This window comes from Squalius cephalus (assembly GCF_949319135.1).
Source record: "Squalius cephalus genome assembly, chromosome: 8".
In the NCBI taxonomy this organism is placed as follows: domain Eukaryota; kingdom Metazoa; phylum Chordata; class Actinopteri; order Cypriniformes; family Leuciscidae; genus Squalius; species Squalius cephalus.
In genome coordinates this window covers 46,013,318-46,027,180 of record NC_137129.1, presented here as the reverse complement: position 1 = coordinate 46,027,180, position 13,863 = coordinate 46,013,318, and the positions used below count along the sequence as shown (strand labels likewise).

Sequence of the window (13,863 nt, the reverse complement as noted above, 5' to 3'; positions counted from 1 at the left end):
GGTAGGTGTAGACATTATTCTTGGAAACAATTTAGCTGGAGGTAGAGTGTGGTGCGCTGGCTCCCCAGCTTTGATAGTGTCTCCCTCTTTATTAATTTCAGAAGGGTCAGAAGATGAAAATGCCCAGAGTTTTCCAGAAGTATTTGTATCTTCTGTTGTGACTCGTGCTGGGAGTAAATCTTTATCTGGGACTCAGTCAGATGTTAAGGGAGATGGTAAGACACTGACTAAAATACCATCAGTTTTGACTATCTCACGTAGTGATTTGGTGAGTGAACAACAGGCAGATGCCTCGCTTGTTGACTTGTTTGACAGGCTTCTGTCTCCAGATGTCCTGCAAGATACAGCGTCAGGGTATTATCTGGATGGTGAAATGCTAGTCAGAAAGTGGTTGCCTCATGGTGAAGATTTTGTGGGAGACCCAATTGTTCTGATTGTTGTTCCAAAAAATCTCCGTGAACTTGTTTTGAAGACCGCTCATGATACTTCCGGACATTTGGGTGTGAAAAAAACGTATCAATTAATTTTGAAAAGTTTATTTTGGCCCAAGCTTAAACGAGACGTGTCTGCATATATTAAAACCTGCCCTACTTGTCAGTTGACTGGAAAACCCAATCAGATCTTGAGACCAGCACCACTTTTTCCTATTCCCGTGGTAAACCAACCATTTGAACATTTAATTGTGGATTGTGTGGGCCCCATTACCCAAGTCTAAGGCAGGTAGTAAATATTTGCTTACGATAATGTGCCAAACAACCAGGTTTCCAGCTGCCTATTCGTTACGCTCAATTACTACAAAGACCGTTTTAAAAGCCTTAACGCAATTCATTGCTCTGTTTGGAATTCCTAAGGTCATACAAACGGACCAAGGATCAAATTTTACTTCGAAAATGTTTGATCAAATATTAAAGCAATTGCATGTTAAACATCAGAAAGCTAGCGCTTACCATGCTCAAAGTCAGGGGGCGCTAGAGCGCTTCCACCAGACACTGAAGTCGTTGCTAAGATCTTATTGCACGCACATGAAGGGTGATTGGGAAGATGGTTTGCCCTGGCTTCTTATGTCCGCTAGGGAAGCGTCACAAGAAAGCACAGGGTTTAGTCCAAATGAGCTTGTGTTTGGACATTCGGTACGTAGTCCAATGTCACTTTTGTCTGAGGAGTTGAAGGATGTCACTCCACCGAAGAATTTGTTAAATTATGTAAGTGATTTTCGTAGGAGATTGTATGAATCCTGTGCACAGGCAAAAGCGAATTTGGAGCATTCACAAGATAAATTGAAGCGGTTATTTGATCGTCGGGCAGAGGTTCGAATATTTAAGTCTGGTGACCAGGTACTTGCTTTAGTACCAGTTGTGGGTTCTCCTTTTCAAGCAAAATTTGTAGGCCCTTATACTGTGTTGCGTCAGATTTCAGACTTGAATTATTTGATTGAAACTCCTGATAGGAGAAAGAAACCTCGTGTTTGCCATGTGAATTTATTGAAACCCTATTATGTACATGATGCTGTTAAAGATGCTTCCCAAGAGGATGTTATTTCTACTTTGAATTCGGAGATTTCAGAAGGATTCCAAGTGAAACCTGTGCTTGTGGTTGGTGCAAGGGTGGAAACATCTTTAAGAGCCGTTCAGGAAATGCCTGTTTCCGATGATGAAGGTTTAGATCCGGGTGAATTCGTTACACAAGGCTGTTTGGAAAACACAGAAGCACTTAAAAATTTGGGTGTGATGTTGAAGCATCTCCCTGATGTTCAATCCTCTGATGTGATTGCTTTAATAAATGAGTATGTCTCTCTTTTCCCAGACACTCCCACACAGACAAATTTAATCAAACATGATATTGATGTGGGCGATGCAAAACCCGTTCTTCAACACTATTACCGTGTTCCGTTGGAGAAAAAGCAACATCTAGAGGCTGAGGTTGAGTATTTGTTAAAAAATGGGTTAGCGGAGCCTTCTTATTCCAGCTGGGCATCTCCGTGTATTTTGGTTCGAAAAGCTAACGGCTCTTTTAGATTAGACTACAGGAAGGTAAATGCACTAACCAAACCTGATTCCTTCCCTTTGCCACGAATTGAAGATTGCATTGACCAGGTTGGGTCTGCCGTTTATGTTAGCAAATTTGTTTTGCTAAAAGGTTATTGGCAGGTGCCTTTAACAGCTAGAGCCCAAGAGATCTCTGCATTTGTTAATCCGTCAGGCCTATTTTCTTATAAGGTTATGAGTTTTGGCCTGAGAAACGCTCCAGCTACGTTTCAACGATTAATGAATCGAGTTATTTCTGGTCTGGAAGGTTGTGCAGTTTATCTGGACGATGTAGTCGTCTATAGTGACACTTGGTTAGAACATCTTAGAGCTTTGTTTGACCGTCTGGCTGCGGCTAACCTTACTGTTGATTTGAGCAAATGTGAATTTGCTAAGGCCACTGTAATCTATCTTGGCAAGGTCGTAGGTCAGGGTCATGTATGTCCTGTTCGAGCTAAAGTGGCCGCAATTGATCAATTTCCTACTCCTGCAACTAAAAAAGAGTTGATGAGGTTTCTTGGGATGGTTGGGTTTTATAGGGGTTTCTGTCAGAATTTTTCTACTGTGGCAGCTCCTCTTACCAACCTGCTTAGAGATAAGATCAAATTTGAGTGGACTTCTGTGTGTCAGAGAGCATTTGAGGATGTTAAGTCTCTTCTCACTGTGTCTCCAATTTTGGTTGCACCTAGACTGGATAAACCCTTTAAATTGCAAGTTGACGCTAGTAATGAGGGAGCTGGAGCTGTGTTATTGCAGGCCTCAGAGGATGGTGTCGATCGTGTGGTGGGATACTTCTCTAGAAAGTTTAATGCTTATCAACTTAACTATTCAGTCATTGAGAAAGAAGCATTAGCTCTGATTTGGGCATTAATCCATTTTGAAGTTTATGTGGGTTCAGGTGTAGGACCATTGGTGATTTTTACAGATCACAACCCTCTAACATTCCTTCATTCCTTGCAGAATCCAAACCAGCGACTCATGAGATGGTGTATCTTCCTACAAGGGTATCATCTTGACATAAGACACATCAAGGGCACCGAAAACGTGATTGCGGATGCACTATCAAGAGTATAATGTGTGGTTACGATGTTGTGTCTTCTGTTTTTCTGTGTCTTTCTCCTACCTGTCTTTTCTCCTAGGTGGCGAGGTTGATGAGTATTAGGGGGAGAGGAGTGGATTCTGGAAGATGTTGTGACATCGGAGTTATTTGGGAGTTATATAGTCTACTGAAGATTTGTTTTTTGTTTTTTTGTGTGGTTTTTTTGTTTGTTTTTTTGGTACGTGTACATCCCAGTTTAGTTAGGGGGGGGGGGGGCTTGTTTTTTGTTTTGGGTGGTAATCCTGAGTGGGGGTACACTTCAGTGTCCTTCGGCAGTCCTGATTATGGGATTGTTGAGGATGCTGAGTTTAGTGTTTAAAGTCGCCCCGAGCTCGGCAAGCCACCTGAAGACTAGATAGGCTTTATGTAGTTTGTGATGTTAGTTAGGAGGTTGGGATGTACCTTATTGGAATGGTGTATATATATTTTTTTTAGTTTTTTTTTTTTTTTTTTGTATGTGTGTGGTATAGGGGTTTACCTTTTAAGGGGGGGTGTGTGACGTGCCTCTGACGGGTATTAGTATAATGAGTGTTGGGGGGAGTGTTGAGCTAATTATGTGAAACACCTGCAGAGGATGATAAAAGGTGAGGGGTCACAGACTTCATTCTCTTTTTTGGGTTACCCTTTGTCGTCTGGTATTTTGGGTTGTTGCCTTATTTATTTATGCTTTGTTTGCTTTATGTATTAGTTTAAGTTTGTGTAGTTTGCAGGCCTGTATTTTTGGAGTGTATATCTTGGGTTCATTATGTAGCTTATTCTTTGTTTATGTTGATTTTCGGAACGGAATGTTCTCTTACGAGAGGTCTCTCGTATTGCGTAAGGTTAGCTTACGCATCGGGAAAGTCTTCTTTCTTCGAGATCTGAAGCCAAAAAATTATCCTTAATTTTGTATACATTGTCAACGCAGTGCAGCAGCCGACAGACCTAGGCAGGCTGTATAAGCGTGCTCATTGGCTGCTCGGCGGCAACTGCTTAAGCCTATCGGTGAGCGCTCTGAACGCGGCAACCAATGAGGGCGCTTCGCGCCCTCCGCACCCTTCTAACCGTCAGAATGGGTGTGGCCAGCGTGTATATATTCAGCGCTCATAGGCTAAAATTCTGATTTTCTTGTCTTCAGCGACGCTCTTCGCATCGCTGGATCTTGAGAGCCGCCGCCGTTGAAACCAGCGACCAGCAAGCTTAGGACAGCGCCTGAAGAAGCCGGCCGTCTTCGCCGCCTTCAGCCATCCGTGCCTGCTACGCTATCCGGCGACATATCCTTTACATTATTACTGTTTCTGTGTGTACTCTAAAAGAGCACGAGGCGTTTTTGTAAAAACGCCTCGTTTTTGCGGCTCGTGCCGCGCCCCGCTCAGCAACGGAGACCGCCACCTCTCTGCGCTCTCCACCTGGGCCGCGGGCACGCCGCCACCGCACTCTCCGAGTGCGAAGAGCTTTCAATGTCGACCCTGCGGGCTCGACTTGAAGCTTTCGACCAAGCTGTCGCTCCGCCTGTCCCTGCCGGGCCGCGCAATAAGAAGCGCCGCTCGCAGCGACCACCGGAGACTGTTGTGACTGAGGAGCTCGCCGGAACCTCTCCCTCTAGCTCTCTCTCGCCCTCTCCCTCCCGGCCGCTCAACCGCCGGCTCTGCCCGCGCCGCCGCCGCGTCAGGAGATGAGGCGAATGTGATAGATACCCGTACTCTCCCTCTGTTCGAGCCGTGCAACTACGCCGCTCACAAGGGATGGCAGAAGCGGACGGTCTCGGAGCGAGTTTCCTCTCCCTCTGTTCGAGCCGCGCAAACTGAGCCGCTCACGAGGGATGGCAGGAGCGGACGGTCTCGGAGCGAGTTTCCTCTCCCTCTGTTCGAGCCGCGCAAACTGCGCCGCTCACAAGGGATGGCAGGAGCGGACGGTCTTGGAGCTCTCTTTACGTTACAAGAAAGCTACTCCGTCCTCGCGCGTCACTCACCGGTGAAAGGGGAACAGAGTGTTTTCGTCCCGCCGTGGCCTGGACTATAACCTCCATTCTCACACATTTCTCAGTCCCCTCTTAAGTTCAGGCGACTGGAATTGTTACTATTGCAGTATACGAGCCTGTTATAAATACACGCTCGCCTGCAAGCAAACGCCGTCACAAGACATGATGACGCTAACCGAGTACTAATGTATTCTCCCCTGTGGCTCAGTGGCGGAATCCTAGACTGTCAAGCTGGAGACCGGGGTTCGATCCCCGCTCTCGCGGCAGTTAAAGTTTATGCTGTTCGCTTCTCCGAGCTCGCGGCCAGTTTTTCTTACATACAGAAAACAAGCCCGCTCTCTCCCTCGTTGGGCCGCGCAGATTGCGCCGTTCAAGGGATGACAAAGCGGACGGTCACGAGCAGCGTTCAGCGTGCGCGCCTCACTCGCCGGCGAAAAGAGAAGAGAGTGTGTTAGTCTCGCTACGGCTGGACAACCGCCAATCCTCACACATTTCTCAGTCCCCTCTTAAGTTCAGGCGACTGGAAATATTACTATTGCAGTAAACGAGCCTGTTTTAAACACACGCACGCCTGCAAACAAACGCCGACGCGACACATGAGGTCGCTTTTTATATGCTCGCGCTAACTGAAAGCTTATGTGTTTTCCCCTGTGGCTCAGTGGCAGAATCATACGCTTTCATGCGAGAGATCCGCGTTCGATCCCAGCGCGCGGGGAAGATAAAAATTTATGCTGCTTGCTTCTCCGAGCTCGCGGCCAGTCTTTCTTACTTACAGAAAGCGAACCCGCCTCTCGCACCACACCTTCTCAGGGTGCTCGAGTATTTTTGAGCGTCTAAACACGAGAGAAGAAAAGACGGTTAAATCCCGCAGCCCTGCGGCTGGACCACCGTCGAAGCTTAACGCTGTCAGTCCCCGTTGCCACGGCTACTGCAGTTGTTTACCCCGCAGTCAACGAGCCGGTATCTACCCGCTCGCCTGCGCGCATCCGCCGTTCTCACGGCAACCCAGAAAAATTTCAAAAGAGCATATGTCTGGTTGCACGGCTGACGCCGTATGTGTTTCTAGTACAGTGAATGTGCCCACGTTCTGTGCTCACCCCTGTACACAAGCACTATACATCCCGTGTCTCTCACAGAGCCCACTCTCATGAAGCAGGCAAAAGCCGCTTTAGTGTTAAAAGTAGGTCACGTGTCCACTTCTCCGTGCCCACACCTACTCACTGCCCGCTCTGTCACACGGCCTCGCACGACCGGTCATGTTTTAAATGTAAGTCCTGTGCCCGCCCTCGAGCGCTCACACATACTAACTACATTTTCGCCCCGACGCCGACATTGCGCGTCGCGCCTCACACTATATGTTCCCCGTCCAAAGCCACCGGGACACTGTGTGTAAAACGGCCAGCTATCGCTACGTGCGATCCGCCGTATCTAACCACCAAGAGCGCGCGCGCCGCGCCCGCCCCTGAATGTAAGTCCTGTGCCCGCCCTCGAGCGCTCACACATACTAACGAACATTTTCGCCCCCGACGCCGCCATCGCGCGTCGCGCCTCACACTTTATGTTCCCCGTCTAAAGCCACCGGGACACTGTGTGTAAAACGGCCAGCTATCGCTGCGTGCGATCCGCCGTATCTAAGCACCAAGAGCGCGCGCGCCGCGCCCGCCCCTCCGTTTCGAGCTCTCGAGCCCGCGATGCGCGGCGATCGGAGCCCGGAGGCCATTCTGCCCCTGGCTGCACACGCAAAAGCGTGGGAAACTATTCCAGGCGCATCAGAACGGGTGCTAAGCACAGTAAAACAGGGCTATACTCTGCAGTTCGCTCGCCGCCCTCCGCGCTTTAAAGCGCGTATCGAGACCAGAGTGAATGGGGAAGTAGCACATCTACTTCGAGCAGAAATAGCTACACTTCTGTGCAAAAGGGCTATAGAACCGGTTTCCCCTTCCATGAGCGAGTCGGGCTTTTACAGCCGTTATTTCCTCGTTCCCAAGAAGGACGGAGCTCTCAGACCAATTTTGGATCTGAGACGTTTGAACAAGGCTCTTATGAGAAGACCGTTCAAAATGCTCACAACCAGACAAATTCTCGCGCAAATTCGCCTGAGGGACTGGTTTATATCTCTCGATCTAAAAGACGCGTGCTTTTCAGATCCTGATAATACCCCGTCACAGGCCATTCTTGAGATTCGCCTTCGACGGTCAGGTATCCCAGTACACGGCCCGCCTGTCGACACAGCGCGCGCGCTGCATTCGACGCCTGGCCGCGTCCCTCCGGCCGGGCAGCACCGTACCTCTCAAAACATTTCAGAGGTTACTAGGTTGTATGGCCTCAGCCGCAGCAGTGCTTCGGCTGGGTCTTTTACGAATGCGCCCGCTACAACGCTGGCTGAATGCCCGAGTGCCTCACAGAGCATGGGCTTCCGGCGGTATCCGCATCAGAGTGACTCAGAGCTGCGTTTCAGCTCTGAAGCCCTGGTTAGCGGCCGACTGGTACCAGCGGGGAGTGACAATGGGAGCTATCTCACACCGCAAAGTTATCTCGACGGACGCTTCCACCTCAGGCTGGGGCGCTCTGTTCGAGGGCAAACCGGCTTTTGGCCTGTGGTCAGACCGGGAAAAATGCCTCCACATAAACTGTTTGGAGATGATAGCGGTCGAGAACGCGCTCAGGCGCTTCCTCCCATTCATACGGGATCACCATGTGCTAGTCCGCTCGGACAACACGTCCGTGGTATCCTATGTGAACCGACAGGGCGGTGTCAGATCCAGGAATCTGTGCAGGCTGACAGAACGCCTTCTCGTGTGGGCTTACCGCTCGCTGCGCTCGCTGAGAGCCGCGCACGTGCCGGGCCACCTGAATGTCGGTCCAGACAGACTGTCCAGGGACAACATTCCCCCGGGAGAATGGTCTCTGCACCCCCAGACAGTCCAGTTTCTCTGGCGCCTATTCGGCAGAGCGTAAATCGACCTCTTTGCGTCGAAAGACAATGCTCAATGCCCGAAGTTTTATTCGAAGAGCGAGGACGCGCTGTCCCAGACATGGCCCAGCCTCCCGCTGTATGCTTTTCCTCCGATCTCCCTGTTGCCACAGGTCATTTCGAGGATCAGAGAAACGCACCACTCAGTGCTGCTTATAGCCCCGCGATGGGAAAACCAAACTTGGTACCCAGAGCTAGTGAGGCTGTCGCACTCACCCCCATGGCCGATCCCGGTGAGAAAGGATCTCCTCTCCCAAGCCGGTGGATCGATCTGGCATCCCCATCCAGAGCGCTGGTCGCTGCATGCATGGGTGATCAACGGATACCCGTTGACCTGTCAGAAGGGGTCGTGAACACGATCACACAGTCGAGAGCCCCCTCCACGAGACGGCTCTACGCGTCTAAATGGTCGGTGTTTTCTAAATGGTGCGCTACTAAAAACTTGGATCCGCGCGCATGCGGGGTCCCGCGGGTGCTCTCCTTCTTACAAGAGCTGTTGGAAAAGGGCAGATCCCCTTCCACGCTCAAAGTATATGTGGCCGCTATTGCAGCGTTCGCTGAGACGACGCGCGGCCGGGCAATGGGAAGGAATGAGCTCATTATCCGCTTCCTCAGAGGAGCTAGACGGATGAATCCCCCGCGGCCCCCCTCGGTTCCCTCGTGGGATCTGTCCTTGGTCCTAGCGGCCCTAGAGGCTTTTCCCTTTGAACCGCTTGAATCCGCGGATCTAAAGTATCTGTCGCTTAAAACCGTTTTTCTGATAGCTCTGTCTTCAGTCAAACGAGTGGGTGATTTGCACGCGCTATCTGTTAGCCCTGCATGTCTTGAGTTCGGGCCGAATGACTCGAAAGTCATTCTCAGACCGAGACACGGTTACATCCCCAAAGCGATTGGAACCCCGTTTAAGGCACAAGTTATGTCCCTCTCGGCTCTGCCAGCATCCGACAGTGGGGACAGTGATAACCTCCTATGCCCTCCGGGCGCTGAGAGTTTACATCACGCGCTCCGCCGCTTTCAGGCGTTCAGAGCAGCTCTTTGTTTCCTTCGGCGGACGCACCAAGGGTCTTGCCGCCTCGAAACAGAGCTTGTCCAGGTGGATAGTGGACGCGATAGCAGCAGCTTATGCCTCCAGACACCTGCAGTGCCCTCTGGGCATCAGAGCCCACTCCACTAGAGGCATGGCCTCGTCGTGGGCCTGGTCCAGCAGAATTTCTAATCACGGTATTTGTATGGCGGCGGGCTGGGCCTCCCCATCAACATTCGTGAGGTTTTATAACCTGGAAGTTCCTGCCCTACAGGCAAAAAGACTGTCAGCATAAGTGACATGTATGCTCTGCCCATTTCTCGTGTGCAGACTACGTTCATATGCTGGCGCTATTCTGGTACTATACTCAGGGTGAAGTGTTTGACTCAGACCGGCTGATCCGCTCTGTTTCCTATTTCCCGTTACGCGCTGTTGTCGGTGCTGGCCCGCGCTGCTGGCCGCCCGTATTATTCTCTGTCGCGCGGGAATTTTTCCCTTCATGTGAGACCGACTATGTCGTTTTTCTCCTACCCTTATGAGTGCTTATGTACTGTATGGGCTCGCTCTGCCGGCCCTACTGTTTGTACTGTTATATGTTTATAGACCGGCCGCGCCGCTCTATTTCATATGCTGCATGAAGTGCCTGTACTGCGCTGGCCCGTCTCTCCGACCGGCCACATTTCCCAGCAGAGTGTTTTCCCCGGTTTCCCTGGGATTCATGGGCTGGATGCTCGGCGCACACGGCGTTGACAAAGGGTTCCCGATGCGTAAGCTAACCTTACGCAATACGAGAGACCTCTCGTAAGAGAACGTACTCGGTTACTAATGTAACCTCGGTTCTCTCTAGAAGAGGGAACGAGTATTGCGTAACCTGCCGTGTCGCGCCACGAGCTTTTGCGCTTCAGACTGCGAAAACCAGAATTTTAGCCTATGAGCGCTGAATATATACACGCTGGCCACACCCATTCTGACGGTTAGAAGGGTGCGGAGGGCGCGAAGCGCCCTCATTGGTTGCCGCGTTCAGAGCGCTCACCGATAGGCTTAAGCAGTTGCCGCCGAGCAGCCAATGAGCACGCTTATACAGCCTGCCTAGGTCTGTCGGCTGCTGCACTGCGTTGACAATGTATACAAAATTAAGGATAATTTTTTGGCTTCAGATCTCGAAGAAAGAAGACTTTCCCGATGCGTAAGCTAACCTTACGCAATACTCGTTCCCTCTTCTAGAGAGAACCGAGGTTACATTAGTAACCGAGTACGTTTTCCGGAGTGGTATTTATTTTGTTATGTTTGATTAAATAAATATTTTTAATTCGCTTTCGTTCTCGTTGCCTCCCTCATTTGTCGTGGCTCAGAGCCGGCCGTGACACTGATGAGAGAGAGAGAGAGAGAGAGAGAGAGAGAGAGAGAGAGAGAGAGAGAGAGAGAGAGAGAGCACTTCTGTTGAATGCTCTTGATTGCTGATCGTTCACTCAGCACGTGTTATTTGGATTTAAAACTAGGGCCTTGTCCACACGGACACGGGTAGTTTTATAACCGTGACTTTTTTTACGCGGTTCGGCTGTTCGTCCACACGGAAACGCAGTATCAGGTCACTGAAACCGAACATTTTTGAAAACCCCTGCCAGGGTGAGGATTTTCAGAAACGCCGGTTGCAGTGTTGTCGTGTAGACAGTAAAACCGGGGTTTTTGTTTCGGATTCAGGCTTCTGATTGGCCAACGTGGAGGGTTATATCGCCACCTGCTGGTGTGGCATGCTCTTGACAGTGCTTGATAGCGTGTTTTTGTGTTTTCATTTAGACAGAGATTTCTTTTAAACCAAGTGTGGACGGGATTTTTTTTTTAAACGCAGGAGGAAAAACTCTGGTTATAAAAATACCTGTGTCCGTGTGGACTAGGCCTAAATCGTATATGTAAGTAAAACATGAACTGTTACCTGATTTGATGTATAATGAGTGATTCCCTACATTATTACAGGACGTTTGCAGGTCAAGAAATTCCATGAACACAAACATCCAAAGCGCGTGCCCCGAAAACCAGTGTCTCAGTGCGCTAAAACTGAATTGAATTGTCTTTCACGTCTCTTGCTTGTACTTATGAATTCAAGTGAACATAGACAGTATATTTAAATGGGATCCGTGCGTTTGGTCTTAAAGGGCCAGCAGTCTTAAATCTGCTGCTGTGTTTTAATGTTAATCAAACAAAGGACAAATAAATTACTCGCTGCTCTTGACTAAATAGGCTACCTTTTGTAACTTTACAAAAATATCCATCTATATTTAATTTATTCAGTAATGAATATGCATTTTTTTTTCACATTTGATTTATTACTGTAGTTTTTGTTGTAGTATCAAAATTGGAATAAAGAATTGATATTTCACTGGTGTCTAAACATGTGTACCACTGACCCAATCCTCAGCACTGAGCCCTGTTGGAGCTGCTCTAAATATGTGCTGTACTGTTAAATTAAAGATTATTTGAAATATGATAGAGCAATAGAACGAAGAGTGAAAGTAACATAAGCTCATACTGTCACAGAGCCATCTACGTTATCACTCCCGCCCACTGCACCCGATCATTACACCAGATCACAGTCACCTGATTTCTAATCACCGGCACCTGCACGTCATGATTGCACTCACTACTTTAGTCACAGGCTGCGTCCGAAACTGCATACTCAGTGAGTAGGTACTTAATTTCAATAAGTACTTACTTAAAGAGCGCTAAAGGAGTAGGTACTTTATAGCCAGATCTCGTTGAGTATGAATGCGAACCGGACATCTGCCATGTTGACGTTATCATGTGACCTACGACGCGTTATCACACGCGCAACAACTTAAAAGATTTGAACGACACATTTAAATATCTATCTGTAAATATCTTGATATTGATTAAACTTGCTCATTTTGTGGTCTTTTTGAAGAAACTGCTGCCCATTTATTTTGTGATTACATTTAGGGTTGATTTAAGTTCTTATATTTAACCCCTACTAATGTGACCCACCGTTTTATCGTTAACGATATTATTTAGCCTATTTTTATTACGAAATCCCAAAATTGTCATCTCTTGAATATGTTGTTAATTTCTTTATTTTATATCCAAACATTTTCATCCACAAGCAAAAGTGGCTTACTGCTTTATGTTTTCCTCTTTTTCTTGTTGAATTTAATTCTCGTTTCATCCCTCAGGCCTAGGCCTATAAATAACAAAAAATGCATTTTTTAAATGTATTATGATGAATTATTTAAGAAAATATATATTAAGATATTCAACCTTGTAGGTTTTTTCCTGTGTAAAAAATATTATGTTATATTATCATATTATGTTTGTAATGTCTGCACAAAGGACAGCTGTGTGAAGATTCAGCTTTGGAGAAAACTGTTGATTTTATACTCGAAAAATTTAAGTATCATTAATATTAAAAATTAATATTACCCCAGAATGAATTGCATTGCTATCCCACCCCAAAACATACAATAATAACAATGATAAATGCTGACCAATACTTAATTATATTACTTTTTACTGAAAATGATATAATTCAATAAAACAAACAAATTGTATGTCATATGACATAGCTATGCATGATTGAATACACTCTAGATGTGTATATAGTGAACTACATTTTCATTCAAACATTTAAATAAAGCATTAATTAAATAATTATATTTTATTTACTGACAACAATGAGAAATATTAATAAATTAGTAAAAGAATGAATGAAAGTCACCATCACACAATAAACAAATGCAAGTCAACACATGAAACAAAGCTTTATTCAAACTACAATCATGTATGTAGGCTACAGGCGCTGAACCCCACATCCTTCTGCCGTCTCAACACAGCGGTTCCCATTCTGAGGCTTTATTCTAATGAATCAGCTGACCGCCAGAGGTGAGCCGTTCCCTCGTGCCGGAGGTTGTTGCGTGATGTGTTGTGCTTCACAATCTGAGGCAATAAGGGCAGGTGGAGTGATGGAGGGTCTCATAAGGGCAGGTGGAGTGATGGAGGGTCTCATAAGGGCAGGTGGAGTGATGGAGGGTCTCGTAAGGGCAGGTGGAGTGATGGAGGGTCTCCTCCATGGCACTATCTCCAGGATTCAGCTCTGGGCTCCTCATCCTCAGTGCTCACACCAGCCTGCTGATATTTCGGATTCCTACAAAAATGCACAAACATAATACAAAAGCAGTCATTTTAACCGCACAATGTCATTTGATTTCAGGATTATTTAAAGACAAAAACGCTTTTTTTCCACAAATGCCGCCATCATCTTCCCTTGCAGGTCTTGCTCCACCACAAAAGCTGTGCGGCAAATGCACAGAAATCAAGAATCAGAAAAGTGCTGTAATAGCTCTGTTTGAAATTATGATAATTAAAATAAACTACAACTTAATATTTAAATAGTTGTTGTTATTCATTTCTGTAGTATACTCACTCAAAGCCTTTGATGGCAGCATACAGCTTCATGAGCCACTCTCCACCGGATAAACACACATCTGTTCATCTGACCCTGTAACATCCAGACAAGATTCACGTTACCTCTGAGATTTATGAGCTCAACACTACATTTACATGTTGAGGTTGTTTTAACTTTTTATCCAACATAAATGTTCCTCGATTTATCAACAGTAATGGACAAATAAAATAGATAACTTATGTTTATTACTTTATAGATTTGTTCTACATAATAGCACACATTCATCACTCAGATGTCTATTTCATGTTGTGATATGTGCTCTTCTGCAATACTTACTGAAGATTTTCCTGTCAGATGTAAATAGACAT

General features: G+C 47.1%; 1 protein-coding gene and 1 long non-coding RNA gene across 2 annotated transcripts in view; one reads left to right on the top strand and one right to left on the bottom strand.

Annotated features, from left to right (window-relative positions):
* LOC307163661 (uncharacterized protein) overlaps positions 1-13,863 on the bottom strand; it is a 435,973-nt gene that overhangs the window by 195,318 nt on the left and 226,792 nt on the right. The gene's annotated exons all lie outside the window — the stretch shown is intronic.
* The window catches only part of LOC307163795, a 213,455-nt gene that overhangs the window by 194,405 nt on the left and 5,187 nt on the right, over positions 1-13,863 (top strand). The gene's annotated exons all lie outside the window — the stretch shown is intronic.